A 22,691-nucleotide genomic window follows, 5' to 3' on the forward strand; every position below is an offset into this window, starting at 1 on the left:
GCCAGATAATACGACAAAGCCCTAACTTTAAACATAAAAGTTGAAGGTGTATAGTACTATAGTAAAAGAGCAAGTGCGGAATCACTGAACCGGAATTGATAGCTTGAAAGCATTTAGCGCGGGGCCCTTGATAGTGCGTGGCCCGTAGCTACTACACGTGTCCTAGTAGCTACTACACTATGTAGTAGCTACTAGGACAATCCGGCACTGGCCTGGACCCCTCTGGGTCGTGAGTCCCGGTGCAGTTGCACCGCCTGCACACTCAATGGCGAAGCCACTCTCCTTGCAAGGTCCCCCCGCCCCCGCCTCTTCATCTGAATTTGTAATAAAAGTCTGAATGGTTTCCCTCTGAATTAGGTATGGGGCAATAGTTATCTCTCTTTCTTTTTACATCTCTAAGACATTGGTGGGAGTTCCACGTTTCTCTGTGGCAGGGCGTGAGTGTTCCCACAGGACAACTGTTGACTTTCCCACAAAATGATGCTGACTTTGTCCACCTTGCATGATGGATGAGGTGCAAGAGTCGACCACTGACCACAATTTGAGTTTGCGACCTACCAATTACGAGACGGTGCTCGGCTGCTGAGCCACCCAGCCATAGAATATTGAATAACCGGTTAAATAACAAACATATACAAACCTGGGATTTCTATATCAGAGGGGGGGGGGGGGTAAATAATATTTTCACTCCCTCATACATGAAAGGGAATCCACACGAGGAATCCGAGTAAGGGAGCGTTACTGTTCCAGTGACGCACGCTCAGTGACACACACACACACGTGTTGAGCTCATTCTACTGCCACTTTTCTTCTGCAGGAGCCCAGAGCTCTCGACTCACACCCCGTATCTCACCCCTCCCCCCCTTTCTGGAACTTTCCACAAGTCCCCCTCAGCTCCTCCTCCTCGTTTCCCACCAAATAAATGTTATTTGGGTTTCATTCAATCCCCCCCCATCTCCTTTCTTGCACATTCGTTACCACCAATTAAAAAAAATTATCTTCGGTGTGGTTCCTGTATTCTTCCACCTCACCTCAGCGTCCCCCCCCACCCCTCACGCCCTATACAAGATGTTCTCTCTCGCCCTAAAACGTATTTTTTCCCGATGGTCAATTAGCCAAAAACGTCAAGGTCATCTTTGTCCTCTTGCCAGCAGCCACGGGTTGTTGTGTGGGTTTCGTTATTTCCCCTAGATTTGTTTCTGTGCGTATGTGTGTATTCATTTCACGCTCACTGGCTCGGCAACAAATTGCGTTATCTCGCGATTCTCCTGTTCGCCTTGCGCTCGGTCAAACTCGCCGGGTTTTTTTTTGTGTTTTATACAATTTACAAACACGGAAACGACGGCGGTGGTGGTGGTGACATGCGAACAACCGCACGCGGCACCGACGCAACGGAAACAAAGCACCCAGCCGCGACCCCCTCCCACCCCGCCCGTGGCTTGTGTGCAACGCGCACACTGAAGGTTTCCCTGCCCAGCCCGCGTCGTGCGAGCTGGGGACGAGAGAGACGCTGCATCTTGACTGCCGGTTCCATGCGTGAGCGAGTAAGTGCGTGCGCGCTTGTGCGTGTGCTTTTTATTCGCGCCGGAGCTCTTTGGCGAGTACGGACGGTCACACGGTTCAGCACATGGGTTGGTTGTTTTTGTTTTGTTTTAGACTCCGTTTAAAAGCGAAAGCTTGAAGCGCATTACAGCAAGTCCTCGATTTACGTTGCTCTTTGCGTTGTTTCACTATAACGTCGCCAACGAATTGGGGAACGTAATCGGAATTAGAAATGCGTTGATTCACTGCCGACGTTGTTTGTGATGAAACTGAAAGAAAGAACGCAGTGGTTTGGGCAGTGCACCTCACCACACGCCACGCCATGGCCACTTAGGCGTCAGCAGTTTGTTGCCATACTGGATTACTGTACTCGCCTTCACCGCACACCAAGCCTCGAAATGTAATCTCCACCACCGCCAATTCTCGTGAGGACTCTGTATGTATTAACTTATGTAATTCATTTAAACTTGTTATTTGATGTATTTTTCGGTATCCTCTTTTTGCTACTTCATGTCTTTTTTCTGGAAATTTTGACCAAAACATGACCCCCAGGAACGTATCTTAAAATCATGTAATTAAGTCAATGGTTAAAGAGGTTTCGATTTACGTTGTTTCGCATAACTCCGCATTTTCCAGGGATGCATCCTCAACATAAAAAGAGGACTTATTGTTCACTCATAATGGTCCCTGGAAACGCGAAATGACTGCGTGTGCAGAATCGCTTTTCTTGCTTAGGAACGAGGCCCCATGGTCGGGATGGAGTGCTCTTTCCAACATCATCTGGTCATCCAGCAGCCTTCGCTTAACACGCCTATCTCTGCTGATGGGACCCAAAGTGTCGAAATTGGCCCAGGATTTGCTTGCTTAAGCAACAGTTGCTTGATAATATTGGTCTGGAAATCCAATAGGCTGATGGACTACATTTTTTTTTATTTTCATATATGTTTGCATGGGTGTGCTTTTTGTTGATATGCAGACATTTCCAGTAAGGCCAAAATGCATTTGTGTGCGCAAGTCATTGATGTTACGGCCTCTTAAATACCCTTTGAAGGTTTGCATTGGACGTACAGAACCGTATTGAAATCATGGCCCCTTGTAAAACACCTTGTGGTGGGTGAATGCAGCCTAAAGCCACTCCTGATCAGAGCTATTCAAATGTGGGCCATGTCGGACACACAGATTGTGGAGTCTAACAGATCTTTACGTTTGTAGCATCGAGTCAATCGGTGTGGTTTGGGCTCGTGTGTCGTCGTACAATTGTAACGAAGCTGTGTGGCTGTTGGAATTGCGCCATGAGAAATCGTCACGCTGTGTTGGCAAGGTGAAGTTATGGTCAATTAACATCCGTGTGAGGTCGATTGACTTTCATAATGTGCTTTTAGTTACTTGAAGCATTCTCGTTTAGTTTACCGATGCAAATGACGAATTAGTTTAGCCTTTAGTATTCTATGACGTGTAATGTTTTATGTTGATTATCTAATTTTGTTTGGTATTCAGCTGCAACATCGCATATTCACTGTGTGCAAAAATAACGTCGCAAATGTGTAGCTCACAGAAGTAGACACGATATTAATTGCCTCATACAAATAACTGTTTCAAAATTCAACGATATTCGGATTGACAATAAAGGCCCCGGGACAATGATAGGATCAGAGTTTGTTTTGTTTGTGCTTCGTGTGTTATTAATTCGAGCTGACACCATTTCACGGCTGGTTTGTTCAGCCCCGTGATCGGGGATTCTCAGCATCGCAACAACTCTGAATCTTGTGGGACGAGGGGTGGCAGATTACAGGCCACGGGCACACCCATCCTTACTTCCCAGGAGGCACCGCGGGTCTGAAATCGACCCCTCTCACTGTTGGAGGGCATCTCACAGATTTGGCCTAAAAATTAACCCGTAAAAACAAAGTTTTTCACTACAAATCCTTTATATGCGTGGCGGCTAGAGTCCTCTCGTCCTCTGGCTTGAGATGGCTGCCACCTATGGGTCAGATGTTTGCCTGCCACCATTAAGCAATTGGTAATTAAATATAATTTTTTTTCCCTAAAAAGTGTAAAATTTTGGAAAAAAATTTCACGAAAATAAATTGTCACGCACAACGAGTCTGTGTGCAAAATGTCAGCTCGATTGGATCACGGGAAGTAGGTTAAAAAACGACCGAAAGATTTGCACGGTCGTAAGCACGCAAGCAAGCAAGCAAGTGAACTTAATATAAAGGATTTAAAAATTAGCAGCTCGCTCAGAGCACTTTTACTCCGGTGCTGAAAATAGGACGCCCAACACAAGATGACTGCGTTGCAGTTTATTTTTAAAAAGGTGATTACGTCGTAATTGTAAATGAATGACATTTAGTACACATTTATTTCGCTTTTTTTTTAATCTCGAACGCGATGCCATCAAAGAAGAACACGGTTCGGTGCCGGGTCGCCTGCTGTTCGCCTCCTGATGTCACTAAGTTCCATACAACTATTTACATATTTATTTCGCAAATTAATTCACGAGACAAATATGGAACGCCAACGGTTCCTCTCCATTGTGAGCCGTTTAACGCTCGCGTCACGCAGCAGCCGTGCATCACGTGCCCCTAACACATTCCTGCGGAGGGAGCTGGTAGGAACGTTTGGTTACTCGGTCAATGGCCAGGGTCAACGGCGGCGTGGTGTATTCCGCAAATATGGCCGACTGTGAGGGCGGGCACAAGCCGGCGTGAGTAGGTTAAACGTTGAGTTTTATAAGGGCACCACGGGGTGACCAGCCCCTCCCCACCCTCCCCTCCCCACCCGGCCCCTCCCCACCCAGCCCCTCCCCACCCTCCCCTCCCCACCCAGCCCCACGCCTCCCATTTTTTGATGCACGACGGACGGACACAATAATCCCCTGTGGGCTGGTGGAACCAGGTGGTTCCTACCAGTATAAACGCTTCCTCCTGGAGGACTACTTTCGAACGGATCTCTCTCGTTCGCTTGAACAACGTTGACGCCATTCGTTTCGCTAAAGCCTTTCACCGTTCGCACAGCTTCGCGTGGCATGTTCCTTCACTTTCAAGAATGTGGGTAAATGTATAAGGGAGCGCGTGGGTACATTTATTCACTTCGTTTACCTGAAACAGACGCGCGTCAAATATCCCTTTGTACACCTTTTCGCAAGACAAGGCGATGAACTTGAATTTGTAGTTGTGCGTCATCGTTCATGACGTTTCTTTATTCGTATTTGTTTATTTACTTATTTATTGTAAAATAAAAATAAAGGAACTGGGCCCTGGGCAAGATGTGCCAGTGGAAGGGATAATGTCCGGCGGTCAGGAATAATGTCAGAGTGGCAGTCCAGAGGAGAAACGCGTCCAAGAGGACGTCCACATGGGAGGTGGAACAACGAAATCGGCTCGTGCGCGTGTCGGGTGGATTGTTGCATCGCGGGACCGTGGAAGGTTGGCTACGTACGGTGCGAAAGAAGTTCAACGTACATACATGCACGTGGCGACGGCTTGGGGAGGCCTTCATCCGGTGAGTAAATTGGCTGATGTTGATTTATTTTATTTTAGATAGGTGATCATTTATAATGAATCCATCCCATTTGCAACGACCATCTTAGAGCAGTGTTCTTCACTGGCGGCCCCCTACAATATGCAAATATGAGAACATCCCCATCACCATTGTGCTGCTGTCAAACCCCAATGGTTTCAGATGCGTGGCGGCCCTCACACTGATGATGTCTTATCAGCGAATGTGCCCCCCCCCCTCCCTCTGCAAATTAGTGAAGAACACTGATCTATGGCATATTACCACCCACACCTCCTCTCATGAACGAGCGATAATGAATCTTACGTGGCTAAATGCAGGGTGTGAATGAGTCACTGCAGTTGGTGATTCTTCCTATATATATTCTTCTATATGTATATATAGAGACACGGTTTTCCTGTAATTTCTCTCACTTGATACAGCTATCGTGCTATGACTGTTCCACCTGAAGACGGAGGCTTGTGTTGCTTCCGAAACGTCGTGATTTTCATTTTATTTTAATTTTACTTTTATTAATTTCAATTTTTTTACCTCCGTGACTTTACTGAAAAAAACTAAGAATATTCTTCCTGGTGCTCCAGCACGCGCTCTGAGCTTCACTTCTGATGGACTGGCACAATAGCCATTTGCAGAAGCCCCCTCTCAGCCGTGGCCCTTGTAGGGCGTTCTGCAGAGGCCCTGCTGCAGCTCGAATGGTTTTTATTTCGATAGTGAGTGGAAGGCGAGTGTGCGATTAAACCCGAGACAAAGGCTGGGATGTGCGATGTCATTGTCTGCCGCACCTCCGATTGGCACGGCTGGATACGTGTGTTGCGAAAAAAAGTCCAACGTGGATGCATACGTGCATAGCTGTGATAATGACATCTGAGCTGAGATTCTCTAAATTGACATAATATCTGGGGATGTAGCAGCCAATCAGCGTGGGGGTGTATTTTTTTGGTTTAAATCCCCGTCTGGCAGATGGACACGGCAAGCACTTGCGAGAGAACGCACGGGTGAATGTGAAATCGTAGACACGAATTGAATGGCGTGGAGTTGCCGAAAATTGGCCGCGTCATTTTCCCCAGAGCGCCGTCTGAACCGGAGTTGGAAAGTCAATTTTGAGATGGTGAAATTGCAATACCATCTAGAATGTGTTCCACACAGCTTCATTACTGAAAAGGCTTGCAATTTCGGGTGTAATTTAAAGTAATTCTCTTTTTAAATGTTGATGTATGCCACAGTAAATATTCCGTCGATTTTTTTTTTGGTATACGTGTTCATTATAATTGATTCCACACCTGTATGATTATAACATTTCACGCGCTAATATTTTAATACAAAAAACTATTGTGCATTATATATTTTACATTCACTTGTCGAATACATACCTAGTCATTGCCAACAATTATGATAAGCTATTGAATGTCAAGATTCTTAAAATTCATATTGATCCACTATCAAACTACTCATGTGTATTGTCCTTAATTAATAAATATATTTATACGAGCGATATAGTTTACAATGTGTCACTATTCCTATTTAAATTGTCATTTAATGTATTCCTGTAGATAGTACGCGGTTTTCCTTCTCATAACTAAATACTAAATGTAATGATTTCATGTTAGTAAAATTATTTATCTCTTATGAAACACACGTAACAATTGGGTAACACAAGATCATTGTTACAGCCCTGTTAATCCACTGCTGGATGAAGGCCGCCTAATCCTGTGTCAGTTATGGGGGTTGTTTTACCCATCCTTCACCAGGCTAGTCAGTCATTTCTGGTTGGTGATCGAATTGTGGCCGCCGGGTTCATCGCCGCAGTTCGCCAACCGCTGGGCCACCATTCCATCCATTACAGAGTCAATTATAGCACACGTATAGAGAGAGTGTTTATCACGAAGCGTGCATTGTACAGAGTAATTGGCCACTCCGTATATATGTGTGTGAAAAAGCATTGATAAAAGCACCGTGTTTTCACAGACGCAAAGAATCGCCGCGCTTAATTTGCTGAGAGCGCACGGCGGCGAGTGAGAGTGAGCGTGCGCGTGTGTGAGCGCGATGTGGCTCGAGTTTTCCGCTCTCAAATAGAAAACGAACAAAGGTGATGAAATGTCGCTCGTTTTTGTGTTCACATAGTCCGCTTCATTTTCGCGGTCAAAGTGCCTTGGGAAATCATATTTGTGAATTTCAATGTTTATGCGAATTAGAATTACGTGCTCAGCAATGACAGGTCGTGAGGCAGGAATTGTTTTAATGTATGTATGTTGAACTTCTTTCACACCATACATAGCCAACCATGCCAATAATGTATTTTATATATATTAAGCGTCATCATTCATGCAAATTGCATTTTTCACAATCGTCGTGGAACCAGAAACAAAGCTGGAAGGTAGCGGCCAGTAAGCCGGCGCTACCAACTATTTCCCAAGCTCTGCAGTCCTCTATATATGAATATGTTTTTAGCCAATGAATGAGTGTTTGTACACGTGGGAGAAAACCAGAGGAGGCAACACTCTATCCCAGACAGATGGGAAAGATGACACTATTCTGCACTGTGCTGCTTTCTTACCCTCATGCACATTATACAGGGTGCTTCAAAAGAATGTTTACACTTCCGAGAATTTTCAACTATACCACAAGAAACGTGCCTCCGAGCTATGGAGACCACCTGGAGGAGATTCCAGGCAACGTGTTGACAATGATGGCGAACAAGTGGAGACTATTTGACTTTTTTAAGCTATTAACATTACATTTGTTATCATGTCACAGTGTATTATCCATTATTTTTCCATTAAAAACGATAGTGCCATATAAGTGGACAATTCTTTTTTTTAAGCATCCTATAAACATTTGTAAAAATAATGCCAAGAGAGTAACCAGGTTACATATTTGTAAATTTGATTTCCAAATAACGTCATACTGTTTAACACGTAAAGCTTTCGCGACCAATATTATAATAAAAGTTTTTAGGTTAGATCGCGTTATTTATAAATGTGTTATAACCCTCCACCACCCGACACGGCCAATCAGCAAACAAGCGTCACGTTGACAAAAGACAAAATAGTTTACTACTTTAGCCAACCGGTGTGTTGAAGAGTGAATCTACAACATTTTCAATTTTTGAGTACGACGTTTCGCTGGTAATTACATCAAGCATCATCGGGCAATTCGCCGGGTCGGGTGGTGGAGGGTTACGACACATTTATAAATAACGCGATCTAACCCAAAAACGTTTTATTATGAACGTTATGCTGGAAAATGGCATTGCAAGGAGCAAATGGAAGTTACATATTTGCACCCCAAAGCATAATTTGATATTTTTTGGGCAAATCTGTTCGCATTTAAAATGTGAAAACAACAGGTGCTATTTCGGTGGTGTCACATCTCTCTTTCAGATACTTTGTTTTATCATGTTAAATTGCAGACAATGCAATTGCAAGTCTAAATGTCACTGCACCTCAAGAATGCTGCACACTCAGGAATCGTGAGCTTACTTATTTCACAGAGAGAGGCAGAGGCGAAAACGGGGACGGTCTTGTTCCTGGATTTGAACAGGGCCAGGGGGCAATTAACACCGCGGGTGGTTTGTGGGAAGAGAGTTGCAGAGGACGAGGGCAGCAGAAGAGAATGGGCGAAATTTCCACTGTGTTGAAAGGCTGACAGGAGAGTTTAACAGAAAGCCCCAGTTGCTGATGCAGAGAGTGCGTGGATGGGGAATAGAGCGAGATGGGAGGGAAGAGGTCATCGCTGGATGCTTTGATGTTATCTGCCAGCCGAGTGACCCTTGAAAACGAGCTTCTTAGCTCAATGTGCTTCACTCGGGAAATAAACTTTTGATTTTGATTCTGACGACGGTGAGGTCGATCTTGACATTGATCCGTAATGCAAACGGTAACCAGTGGGGTCGGGGGTATTTTCGCTCCTGGGTTTTGTTTACTTGGAAACGAATACGAGGGGGTTGGGGAGGATGGAGAGGAGAGAGTTGAACCGTCGAGTCGCGGTGGGACGAGGACATGGATGAAAGTCTCTGCGGCAGATTCGGGAAAGAAACGGAAGGATGTTGGACAGATGGAGGTACTGTGTAAGTTCGAGACATGTTGGAAAAAAATTAGAGGTCGGAATCTATGACAACTCCACACACTCTCGTTGTGAGAGTTTTGGAGGAGCACACTCAATCTGAGCTCTTCACTGAGAGGAGACTTTGTGCAGATGTTGAAAACCGCTGCGTTGGCAACATTCGGCTGGAGGAAGTTAGAACTAATCCCAGATGAGACTGAGTGAAGGCAAGAGACTGTGTCTGGGCAAGTAATGTTGGGTCTATTTCATAACATTAAAAAAGTCTGACGGTGAGTGGGAATGATAATTTCCCAACAGTGCAGAATGTGCAAACACCATGATTCCTCGGGAGATATTCAACCGCCGTATATTTATAGCCCTGGTGCAATTTAACATCTATATTAAGCCTCTATCAGCAGGGATGTCCCTTGTCAGGCTGACAGGAAATGTATTTCTCTCTCTCTAAATTGCAATGTTCGTTCGCTAAACTCAATTGGCAGCTCATGGCTGTTGTTTGGGGGAGGCTACGCAATCCGCCTCGATTTTCCAGCCTCGAGCGATAACATCTGCAGATAGATTAAATTGGCATTTGGAAGAGAAATCGGCAGTGGTTTCTATCCCAGTCCTGCCAGATTCATGCATTGGCGGCAGGTCTGGTGGGAACCCAAACACCGTTGCTTTCATCACAGGCGACTTTCGCAATCCAACCATCAACTAATCCACACGGAATAATTACCCAAGTGCCGGTGGTGTAGCGTGGTGCTTGGCACGGGATCGTGGGCCATGGGTGCAAGCAACGGAAGTGGGGCCCCATGTCCAATTCCCCTCTCTAGTTCGTGTCCCGACACCTGGGCCCGTCTGGCCCCGTGGCCCTGGTAAAGTTGCACGGCCGGCAACTTGATAACTACGCCACGGTGTCCCAAGACTGGGAGCTCTTTAAACCGGGAACGGTCGCTGAGCATGTAACATCCTTCACGTTCTTATTGGGTGCCGCTCAGGCGCGCGTGTTGATGTGTGGACAGCTCAAAGGCATTGGACCCCCTTGTCTAACAATTGCACCCGCGTTTGTGAGAACTTTTATGGCGTCGTTGGAAGCGTTAGAACCACGGAATTCTTCATTCACTCACGATTTGAAGTTTTAATCTTCTTCATTTACTCTTTTATAAACGACTGCCAAGGCTCTTAGCAGCTAACAAACCCGAGCCACGTCAACGGCGGTATGTACGGTGTATACATTACAGAGCAACCCTGCAGCTGTAAGTGACTAAATTGATACGATAAATAAGAGTGATCGGATAAATAAAAGGTGCCTTGTTAAGATATGACCAGTAAATCTTGTCAGGTTTAGGAGGCTGATGGTATTTCGGGTTCATTTCACTTTGCCCAAAGTGAGAATAACAATTGGCGAGTGTGCCCGCAGCGCATTCACGCACACGCGCGGCACCGCTCGCCCAGCCCTTTCGTGAATTACAGCGATACGATTGGTATGTGCATCGCGTCTTGAGTGCAACCGCGTCTGAAGACGCACTTCGCATATGAATGCGAGTGCGTCCGTACAGAAAGCGGGAGGTGCGCGCATTGGCGAAAGGGGAGGCGTTTGTACTTAAACATTTCTGGTGCGATTGAAATCGCGTTACTTAGATTGGTGGGTGCCGGTGGGTGCCGGTGGGTGCCGGTGGGGGCGGTGGGTCGGTGCGGTGGTTGAGGTGGGTGCTGGTGGGTGCCGGTGGGTGCGGTGGGTGGGTGCGGTGGTTGAGGTGGGTGCTGGTGGGTGCCGGTGGGTGCCGGTGGGGGCGGTGGGTGGGTGCGGTGGTTAAGGTGGGTGCTGGTGGGTGCGGTTGGTGCGGTGGGTGGGTGCGGTGGTTGAGGTGGGTGCTGGTGGGTGCGGTGGGTGCGGTGGGTGGGTGCGGTGGTTGAGGTGGGTGCTGGTGGGTGCGGTGGGTGCGGTGGGTGGGTGCGGTGGTTGAGGTGGGTGCTGGTGGGTGCGGTGGGTGCGCTGGGTGGGTGCGGTGGTTGAGGTGGGTGCTGGTGGGTGCCGGTGGGTGCGATGGGTGCCGGTGGGTGCGGTGGGTGCGGTGGGTGTGGTGGTTGAGGTGGATGCGGTGGTTGAGGTGGGTGCTGGTGGGTGCCGGTGGGAGCAGTGGATGCGGTAGGTGCGATGGGTGCGGTGGGTGCGGGTGGTTGAGGTGGATGCGGTGGCGAGGAGGGGTGGGGAGTGGGGGTCGGCATTGAGGAACAGCAGCGAGGAGGAGGAGGAGGCGATGAGGAATTTGCTGGGTGGGGCGACGGTGGCTCTCAGCACGTGGCACGCTGCTGCTGCTGCTGCGAGTTGCGGCGTCTCGGCAGACGCGGATCACGGGCACGACGAGAAGAGTGACAGGGGAGGGGAGAGGGAAGGAAGGAGAGGGTAAGGGGGAGCGGAGAGATGAAATGATGTGAAAGAGGGGAGAGATCAGAGTACAGCAGAGGGTAGGGTAAGTTAATAGAGGTAGAAGAGGAAAGAGTAGAGGATATGGTGGAAAGGAGAGGTGAAGGGAGGGTATGTGATCGGGGAGAGAGGAGAGAATAAGGGAGCAGATAGAGCGGAGAGGGTAGGGGAATGGGTTGGCAGGGAGTATGAGGAGGGGGGTGATTGTCCTTTGTTCAATTTCTCTCGGTCACCCGGCCAAGGTTTAATGTGCTTAAGGAAGATGGATTGCCGGTGGTGCAGACAGGACTGTTGCTCGAGATGATGCATCGATTTTGGTCGACCCGACCGTCCCTCGTGGCGGGCACGTGTTCTCAGACAGCAGCCCGTCGTGATGGCTCTGTTTATCACGCGTGTGAATTTAATGGCCCCTTCCCAAGAGGGAGAGAGTTGATGGGGGGAATTTGACAAGCTGCGTTCGATTCCCGGCCACGGTGAACGATATGTGAACCCGTCCTGGGGCACCCTCTTCACTGAACCACATTTGACCAGCGTGGTGAAGTATGCTCAAACAAGCCCCACGATCGATGCTGCGTGTGCCAGGCCTTCGGCAGGGAACTGACAGGGCGCTGTGGGTGGGAACTGGCTGGCATGAGGGACGTGCTGGGGTTTGAGATGACACCTGCTCTGTCGTCTTGTATCATTGCACTGGTCATCAGGTCTGGTACAAAATGTCTTTTCAATTGCTGCAATCACAAAAATTACGGGGAGAATTCGCCTCGCTACAATTTTGAAACTTTCACACTGATTCCTGTAAGCTGCAAAAAAGTTAAGTCACGGCCCTGTGTCAATTCACTGCTTGTATTAGGGCCTCCCGTGCCGTGTCGTTCACGGGTATCGATTACCCATACTTCACCATGCTCAGTTGAAAGGAAAAATGGAGGGGGGGGGGCAAAACGATTTTGAACATTACAGTCACACCGTGCACAAAATAGGTTTTCTGGACAAAAGTCAAGTCCAAACTGCTTCATGCGTGGAGGAATGCCACACTGCACTTTAGAGATTAAGAATGCATTCCTGACGATGTACAGGTCACAGTTGGGAACATCGGTAGAAAATGCGAGTTACACTATGCACAGATCCTGCACCGGATAACGGATGATTATTTGGTTGTGACGGATATTCAACATTTTCCTGTATCTCATTCTAAACAGCGCAATTCAACCAGCGGCATGCCAACGGCTCCTCTGAAGAAACGCATAATATTTATAGATTTTCAAAACAAAGTATTGGGTCCCCCCCCCCCCCCCGCGATAAAGCATATATAAGACTTAAAATTTTTTATCTCGAGGGCCCTTGAGATAAGGCAGCCCAGAAGGGGACAATCGAAGGCCACGAATGAGATTCTCCCACTCCGCTCTCAGCCACCGTCTCACCGCTCTCCGCCGTGACCCGCGCCATCGTTACGCTCCGCAAAGAGCGTGGGGCGCGAACGAAAGCCGCTCATCGACGCGTCATCACGTCGACTAAATGGGGACACACACACACACCTCGAGCCCGGCGGGTGGGAGAACGAACGAAATATGTTGTTTCTGTCCCAAACAAAAAAACGCTTTTTTTTTGTCCCACGGCGCATCAAGGGCTTGACGGATGAAGCGCTGGGGGAGATGGCGCGCGTCCAGGCGCGCGAGGCCGCATGAGCTTCGTGCGGCTCTCGGCCGAGTTGCGTCCGCGTGAGAAGCAGAGAGCGAGAGGGAGAGGCAGGTCGACTGCACGAGTAGAAATTGCGGATCGCGGGCAGCTGATGGTTTACGCAGCACGTGGAGGTGATGTCGCGAACGGTGGTGATTGTTTGTACCGAGTGAAGATCAACGAGGGAGTTGCAATGTGCGCGTCGTCGTCTGCGCGTGATGGGTTGTGGTGATTGTGATGATGATGCTGATTGTGATGATGGTGCTGGTTATAATGATTGTTCTGATTGTGTTGATAGTGCTGATTGTGAAGATGGTGGTCATGGTGCTGGTTATTATAATTGTGCTGATTGTGATGAAGATGATGATGATGATGGTGCTGTTTGTGTTGATTGTGATTATTGTGATGATGGTGCTAATTGTGATGTTGTGCTGATGGTGCTGATTAGGCTGATGGTGATGATGGTGATGATGGTGATGATGGTGCTGATTAGGCTGATGGTGATGATGATGATGGTGATTATTGTGATGATGATGGTGATGATGGTGATGATTTTGCTGATTGTGCTGATTGTGCTGATGGTGTTCACGCTGTCAGCCTCACTGCTGTAAGGAAGGGCTCGCCAAATTTGAGCGTAAACGCAACAATAATCCCGCTTGCCCAATTTCTCTAACAGTGAAGAAACCTTCAATTATAGTAATTGCAAAAAAAATGGATCGCGATCACGTTGTAGAAAAATTCAATTTTATGTTTTGACCGCAGCTGTTATTTCATAATTGATTTTTCACCGCATTTTGGAGAGGAAGCAAATGTTTCACAATAGCAGATGACATGGTTAAATTAATATCCACTTCATTCTCCATCCAATTGGGGATGAAGGCCTCCTGCTCGCGTGGAGTTGGCCATGATAATTATTTGACAGCACCGGTTCAGATATCGACTGCCGCTGATGTTAACCTGGGCCAAGAGTTGAACAACCGACAGGTATTCGACTCGCGTGGCGGTATTTGTCTGATGTTAAAGCATCACAGATGTTCAGAGTTATATGCACGGCATTCGTGGTAAGCTCTTTGCTTTTGCACTCTGCTAATTCCAGAACGCTGTCCCCCCTAGCTTCCACTCCTATGAGCATTGCTTTGCTCTTATCTCCAAACCTGACTTTACACTCTCAATATATTCACAAAACTTGACTTTCTTGTCATCCCTCCCTTCACTTCCTACCCCTCGCCAGGCAGCCTCAGGCTCTGCAATGCTGTTGTCTATCATCCACCAGAAGCCACACTTTATAATGGTAAGAACCTCCTGGTTACACCAGCCCACACGGGATTATTGTGTCCGTCCGTCCGTCGCGCAGGGAGGGGCTGGATGGGGAGGGAGGGAGGGGCTGGGTGGGGAGGGGAGGGTGGGGAGGGTGGGGCTGGGTGGGGAGGGTGGTACTGGGTGGGGAAGGGCTGAGTGGGGAAGGGCTGAGTGGGGAGGGTAGGGCTGGGTGGGGAGGGGATGGGATGGGTGGGGAGGGTGGGGAGGGGCTGGGTGGAAAGGGTGGGGAGGGGCTGGGTGGGGAGGGTGGGGAGGGGCTGGGTGAGGGGTGGGAGGGGTGGGGCTGGGTGGGGAGGGGCTGGTCACCCCGTGGTGCCCTTATAAAACTCAACGCTTAACCTACTCACGCCGGCTTGTGCCAGCCCTCACAGTCGGGCATATTTGCGGAATACACCACGCCGCCGTTAACCCTGGCCATTGGCCGAGCAGCCAAACGTTCCTACCAGCTCCCTCCGCAGGAATGTGTTAACCAACCCTTGTGATTTCACATTGCGTTCATCCTCTTCTATTCATTTCTGGCCATTTCAACAGCCACGTTAATGATCACTTACAATTACATCTCAGCCACCTTGCAGCCGCTCGCGAAATCCATGGATCTCCCCCCCCCCCCCTCCTGCCTCACTCCCACGGCCACATTCTCAACCTCACCATGTCCAACTCAGTGTACATTGCCTTCACCACCTATCAATTATAGTGACCACCCCATCACAACCTTACTATTGTCATTATGTGTCCCTCTATATAACTCCAATTGGAGAATTGTATTGCACTATAGTATAGGTTGGGGCATACAAAGTAGAAACAAAAACAATGCATATGAGACGAATATCTGTTTGTATTTTTGTTTAAATTAATATTACTACAGTATATACATTCAAAAACAAACTTTGTTTTATCATATAAAAACAACAACAACAAATATGCTCATCCTTAAAAATGACTAATGATTGATGAATCAATACTGTAATTTACACGCAGTGCCCCCCCGTCACTCATGACTCTCAACCAACAATTAAGGTGGCATTATTGCTGGCAGTGCGTTTGCCGATTGACATTCAATTAGCCGGCGCTGTTGCCTAGGTGCCTCGGGAATTGCGTGACTGCAATTGTGGGTAATTGCACAAAGCGTCGCAACACCATGAAACAAATTTGCGGAATGTTTGGGAATTTGCGAGTGCCGAAGCGTGCAGCGCAGATGCCTCTGGCTCCGTTGTGGTAAAAAATTCCCCCGAGGATTCCTAGAATTCAGCAGAATGCTCAAAGGCTCAGTCGACGAGCCAAGCAAGCACCCAGTTAGGAGTTTACAATTACGATGTTTAATTAACCAAAAGGTCCTGATTATAAGCAAATGCCTTTTAGCCGTGGTTTCGTGGTTGTTGCAGTTAGTAGATGCTTCTGCTTGGCTACCATCAACGGGGGTTGATATCTGAACCAGTCTTGGGCCTCCCCTAGATCGACTAAGCCGTAAATCAGTATCTGGTATGTGCGAATTGCAACACCGGGCTAAACAAAGCCAGGCGGGCATGATGCTGGCCACGTCGGCCCGAGATCACGACGTTGCACGCTTCAAAAACACAGGCAACCGGTGGGTAAATGTGCAACGCTAAGGCTGAACACTGCACGATTTTACTTCTCATGGCCGCTCTTCAGACGAACTTCACTGAGCCACGATGCAGCACAACGTCACGTGACCAACTCGCTGGGAGACTGAGGCATAGGTGGTATACGTGAAGACTTTGGTTACACGAACGCATAGAAGATGTACCGTATGTACGTTGAACGTCTTCCGCACTCTGCGTAGCCAACCGTGCTAATCAGAGGTGCAGGGGAAGGACAACAAACTAAACACAAAAATCAGTTTTAAAGACGTGAGTCTTCAAATGAGTTTTCAAGATGACGATATACGTCGTGCTCAAATAGCAGTACCGGACAAAACCAAAGCGCAGACTGCTGCAAACGTAGGGAGAGAGAAATACATCGGTGGAGCAAATGCTTTGCTGTGTTGAAGAAGAGAGCGAATGTACGCGAGATTAGGAGCATATTACGGCGTGCAGACAGGTCGCATGTGGGAAGAGCATTTATTCATGGAAGATGACAGTCACGCAGGGCACAAATGTTTCATGGGGTGCGGGACGGTTAATTGGTCAGGGCGTAAATATGTGATGGTCGGATATGCGACGTTGCACCGTAACTAACGCTGCTTCGGTACGAATTGTTCCGTTCGGACGGTTAACATGGACTGCATCGGTGGAGAGGATGCACCCGCTCGTGGAGGACTGGGATTCACAGCCTTGAAGCATTCTTCATGCATCAACAAAGCTGCGCCCGGCTTATCGCTCCAATGCTACCGCCTTAAAAAAAATGAAATTTCACCCGGAGGAAGATGCTATTTTGGGACGCATGCGTAAGTGATGTCACGGGGTAGATTTTGTGCGTAAGCAACAATCGCCTGGGATTCGAGGGTATTAGAAGGCGTTTGATATTTTAGGAATCGTGAAAGAAATTGAATCCACACCCGGCACCGCCGGGAATCTGTGCCGCCGCCGCTAAACACTGCTGTCATGTTAAGCGTCACGACTATCATTTCATCCTGTGTCATTTAAAACACATGCTTTAAAAAACTAATTTAATTTGACGTACTCGTGCTCCAACAACCACTCACGTAATCATTTTTGCTAAATAAAGACATTTCATACTATACGTCATATATACGGTATATATATAAAATGTGTCATATTTCAGTGAAATAACGACTAACAATGTGTTTTCATAGAGGCAAAGGCGCGGACCTGCAAGTACCTGCTCACGTTACTTGTGGCAGAAGGGCCTCCGCTAGTGAGAGCTCTAGGGGGCCCCGCTGGAGGGTAACTCGGCCTACTCTTCCACACCGACCATACGCATTGCAAGATTTTGGAGTACTCCCACTTTACCTCACCGTACGAGATCTACCGATTGGTGACTTGTGGTGTTCCAATTTACACTGCTGTGTTGATTGAGCCAACGTAATAAATATTCGGTTTAAGATGCAGTTTTTAGGTGGCGCAAGATACACATTGGAACTGTTTGTTGGCCCAAGCGTGCAGCGTTGTCACTATAAAGTCGAAGAGGTTTTCCCATTTTTTTTCTGGCAACAAAACAGCTGTTAAGATATTAAAACACCAAGCTGAAACCTTTTACAAGGAATCAAGTCTGCATTAACCACAATACTTGTGGTCAGAATGCAAACAGAAAACGTACTCTGATAATATATGCATTGTCCTTGAAACTGATTGGTCCACACCAGAGACAGCTTTCTTTTGAGCCTCGTCTCAAAACGGTGTTTTAACATCTTAACACAGCTGTTTTGTTGCCCGAAAAAAGGGGAAAACCTATTCTCATATTTTGTTACTGGCAAAGGAGGTTCCATGAAGCATAGAGTCGGTTTCTCGCCACATCGGCGACAGGTTTCTGTGAGCGGATGGGTTCTCTTGTAGCATTCCCCGTTAACTGGTTGTGCATATCAGATGCATTCTCAGAGTCTCCGCGCTTGTAAAGCTACAGAGCAAGCGCTAGCTTTTGGGGGAGTGTGTTTGCATGCATGCCTCGTACAATGCGTGCGGTCAATTCGACAGTAATGTAATTAAAGCATGAGAAGCCGACCTTGATAATCAGTAAATGTAACGCGAGCATCATTTGTAGTCTCAGAATGTTGTTACCCAGCAGGTCGTGGCGATACACATCAGGAACAATGTCATCGCCGTGTTTGAATTCGTAATGAGATAACTTTAATCGAATAGCACATATGTGTGCGTTGTTAATATAGATGCATATGTACCGCGTGAGTAAATATGATTTTTTAAATAGTTTTAGTAGAGCTATCGTGAAAACTCCGTAGCAAACGTTGAATATGTGCATTACCCAATCTAACGACTCGCACAAAAATGATTCATAGGTAAATGCACACGTTACAAAAGCTTATCAGTAAAACAAATATGCAGCCCTTTGCAAATCCACTGCCGAATGAGGACCTCCCCATGCCACGTTGGGTCACAGGGATGGTTGACCGTACTGCACCACACTGATTGGTGCAGGTTGGTAACGTTGTCAGGTGTGGGGTGGGTGGGTGCCTGGGTGGGTGGGTGGATTCCTGGGTGGGTGGGTTCCTGGGTGGGTGGGTTCTTGGGTGGGTGGGTGGGTGGATTCCTGGGTGGGTGGGTTCCTGGGTGCCTGGGTGGGTGGGTTTCTGGGTGGGTGGGTTGATTCCTGGGTGGGTGGGTGGATTCCTGGGTGGGTGGGTGGGTTCCTGGGTGGGTGGGTAGATTCCTGGGTGGGTGGGTTGATTCCTGGGTGGGTGGATTCCTGGGTGGATGGGTTGATTCCTGGGTGGGTGCCCAGGTTTGGTTCAGATATCGTGAGCTGGGACCAAATCCTGGAACTCCCAAGCGACCAGCATGTTTTGTTAATTATTACTATTTTTTGTGACCAGGTAAGGCCCACTGAGTTATATGGCTCTTTTTCAGAAGCGACCTGGCTGGCCACAAATGATATCCCAACGAAATGGATTATCACGTGGACATTTATAGCAGCCAAATACTCTACACGTACGTTTCTAAATGTGGAGGGGAAAAATCCGGAGTACCTGGAGAAAACTCCACGCGACCACGGGGAGAACATGCGGATTCCATATATGCAGTAGATGTCAGGGTCGGGATCGAACCCACGACTTCCTGTATACCAGGCAAGGTAGTTAACATCTCACCACGGCGGCTCCCACGGTGGGGGAGCACCCACCCCATACTTACTACAGTGCCTTAAGAAGGCCCCCATCGACTGCCACTTTCTCAAATGCAGCTCGGGAAAGGGCATTAAATACGGGTCCACCAGCGAACGCCCACATCTCAAATAATTTATTTAAAAGCCACTGATGCTAGCTGTGAGGTAGTATTATAATACTCGGGTCACTGGGTTTGTGGCGCAGTGTGCTAACTACTGGCCCACCACACCATCAACAACATTCACAATACAATTGTAATATGAGCAATGTTATTTGTTTTCCACGGCTATTTTTTCAATAGGATCAACCATTGGCATGTTGAGTCCATTTCCGTTTTAATGAGTGTTTTGCAATAACTTTACATTTTGACACTTACGTAAAAAAAACACATCGTATGAATACACACAAAGACAAACCAAACACGCGCGTCCCTAGTTGACCCGTGACGATTGGCAGACAATTACGCAGCATCACAAAGCCCATTGTCTCGAATTTTAATTGGAGCGGCGATTGTTTGCAGTGCAATGCGGTGCAATGCGGTGCATGCTGGCCCCGGTAATTGGGAGCCGCGCAAGATGTCAGCGGTGATCACTTCTCGGCGCGTCCACGGATTAAAATGTGCAGTCGGAAAAGCTGTGGTCCCAATCAATCATCAGCCTCCAGCGATTGATGCCTCTGTCTCACGAAGAGACCCTTACAGAGGCTGCGCAACGGTGGGTGACGAAACAAATGTGTTTTCAAGTACAAATTTATAATGTGTGTACTACATTAAACTTCTTTCGCACCTTACTTAGCCAACCGTGCTAATCGGAAGGTTTTGACTTGCAGTCCTTTTTGTCGAACCACTGCCGGATGGAGGCCTTCTCATGGCGTGCCATTCATGGGGGTTCTTGGTCATACTTCACCATGTTGGTCATCGCGGGGTTAGTGGAGGCGGGGAGCATAGATGTGGAAGTGTAGATTGACAGATGTGCAGCACAACAATCGGCGTGGCTGCTTTGCCTTTTGGCCCACCACAAAGCCCCGCAGATCTACGACAAGACGTTTGCGCATGGCGGTGACCCATCCAACCACTACGCTGGACTCAGCCCTGCTTAGATATTGCAATCTTAAGGGATGACATGCATCAGAGATGATTCGGTCACGGGCCGTATATATTTCACCCTTTAACTATAAAACGTGCATGTGTACATGTACAGCCCATCTGCCATTCCGCTGTTGGAGGAGGGTTCTCCATCGGCTAAGTGCCGAGGCGGGAGAAGAGCGGTTCGCCAGGGTACGGTTCAAATATCGCTCGCCACTGACGTTCGCCGTGACAGGGAATTGAACTCAGGCCGCAGCTATCACAGTTACAAGTCATTGATGTGTTCTGCCACTCCCGCTAATCATCAAGTTATACAAAAAATGGGCTTAAGCCCCTTCTGAGCTAAATGTAGTTTGCCAATTACCGAGAACGTTTGAACCACTGGTGAGATTCTGCTCTGTGGCGATGTGACATTCTTGATGGCAACGGACACTGCGAAGGGACCTTATTAAATACCGTAGTTATCGTGTCCTCCACAAGTTCAGACGCCGGTGTTGTGCCGTGAGCAAGCCAGGGCTAGGCTCCCCGAGGCGAGATGTGGGGGTCACGAACCGCGAGCGGCATCAAGCTAATTGAATGTCATTGTTTGACCACCAAAACATTTGCCAACTGCGGCAGCAGTCCATGAGGCGGCACAGCTGTAAGCAACAGCAGCGTGGGATGCGTGTGCACGGTGCCAGATGAACACATATGATCCTAATACATTGCTTTTGTTCGCACATCGGTTAGCTTTTCATGCATTAATGTCATGTTGGAATTTAAAAAAAAATACAGGTAGATTCACTGTGGGAAACAAGCTACAGTAGGAATCTAGGAATAAATAAAATAAAAACTCTCATTGCGAATTGCGAGTAAACATAAAACGTGAAAAAAATGTTATCTGCACTCAATAACCCGAACAGTTTCTATTCCTGTTGCCCAGCCCCTCAATACATTTTGCTGATTTAAAACATTTCTCAGGTAAATAAAATGGTTAAAACCCCCAGGGATCCTTTCAGCAGCAGCAGCAGTGGAAAAAGTAGAGGCACATCGCCTCATTGGCACAGCATGCGTTTATTGTATCTGACAGCGTGATGCACATTGTCGCCACACTCTGGGAATACACCCAGGCCTTTTAAAATTCACCAGCAGGTCCCCCTTAATAATGCAATGCGACGTGCTGATGCTTACAGTGGTGAGTTCTGTGCACTTCTTCACTTTACAAGCGACAATCGTGCAACATGTCATTTGCGGGAAAGTTGTTTTTATTTAGATTCTAGCCACGTGAGACGCACGTCGAGACAGCAGTGCAGCTCACACGCATCCTTATCATCGACGAGCAAAAGGCGTTGGTGCCGCTTGCTTCTTTGAACTGTGTTTTTCTGCTGCGCGGTTTGTCTGCGCTGCGAATTGCCATCAAAGTGTAACTGCGGATGAAGGCAAGCCAAAGAGAAGACACCTAAAACGCGTGCAGATGCAAAGCCATACACATACGCAGTACCTGCAATATATATTGCACCGGAGAGACGAAATCAGCTCGGATTGTGGCATTGTAAGACCATGAGACGTGGCAACAGATTGGGAAGGCGTTCATAATCGTGCATTGATCACGGCTGATCATCATGATGGTGATATTACACTGGCTTTTACATTTTTCCGTGTTTTTCTCTGGTAGTTTAACCCTTCTCTTCGGTTAGAGGCCTAATGTCTCAAATAATTTGGAGTTGAACGTCCCATGATTGTGTGTGTGGAGTCTCTTGACAAGAATTGCAATTCCGTCGAATCGTATTGGATTTCTTTTTTTTGAGGCAATACACATTCCAGTATGAATCCTCTGACAGCGGTTTGCTCGTAACAAACCGCGATGAGAAAAGAAGGGGCATTGAAAACACCACTTACCTCGAGTGTCGTGCTCAAATACCACGTTCAGTACTTACGGCGATTGCAATTTTCGTCACTTTGTTCGGCATGACATTCCACGTTCTTCGAGGACACTGGTAAATGCAGGCGTAATTTTTAAATCCAAAGAGTCAATCAGCTCGTCGCAGAGTCTGTTTTAATGACTTCCAAAGATGGCACGCAACTCAATTTCATAATAATGTTCAGAGTCTACCTCTCTGAGAAAGAAATGTTTAGGTGAAACAAGATTACCGATTTCAATTATGTATCAATTACCACAATAATGAAAATACTCGTTTTTACAGAATTATATAAAATACCTCTCAAAAGGTTACGTCTGCAAATCGTAATTTTGACCCAAATTTAGGCAATGGGACACAATTAGTACAATAATTTGTTTAAGTTTTCAGAAAAACGAATTACTTGGGTAAAACATAAAAAATAAACACATTGCT

This window comes from Lethenteron reissneri, chromosome 32 (assembly GCF_015708825.2).
Source record: "Lethenteron reissneri isolate LAM-NWPU_2019-01 chromosome 32, ASM1570882v1, whole genome shotgun sequence".
NCBI classification, from domain to species: Eukaryota; Metazoa; Chordata; class Hyperoartia; order Petromyzontiformes; family Petromyzontidae; genus Lethenteron; species Lethenteron reissneri.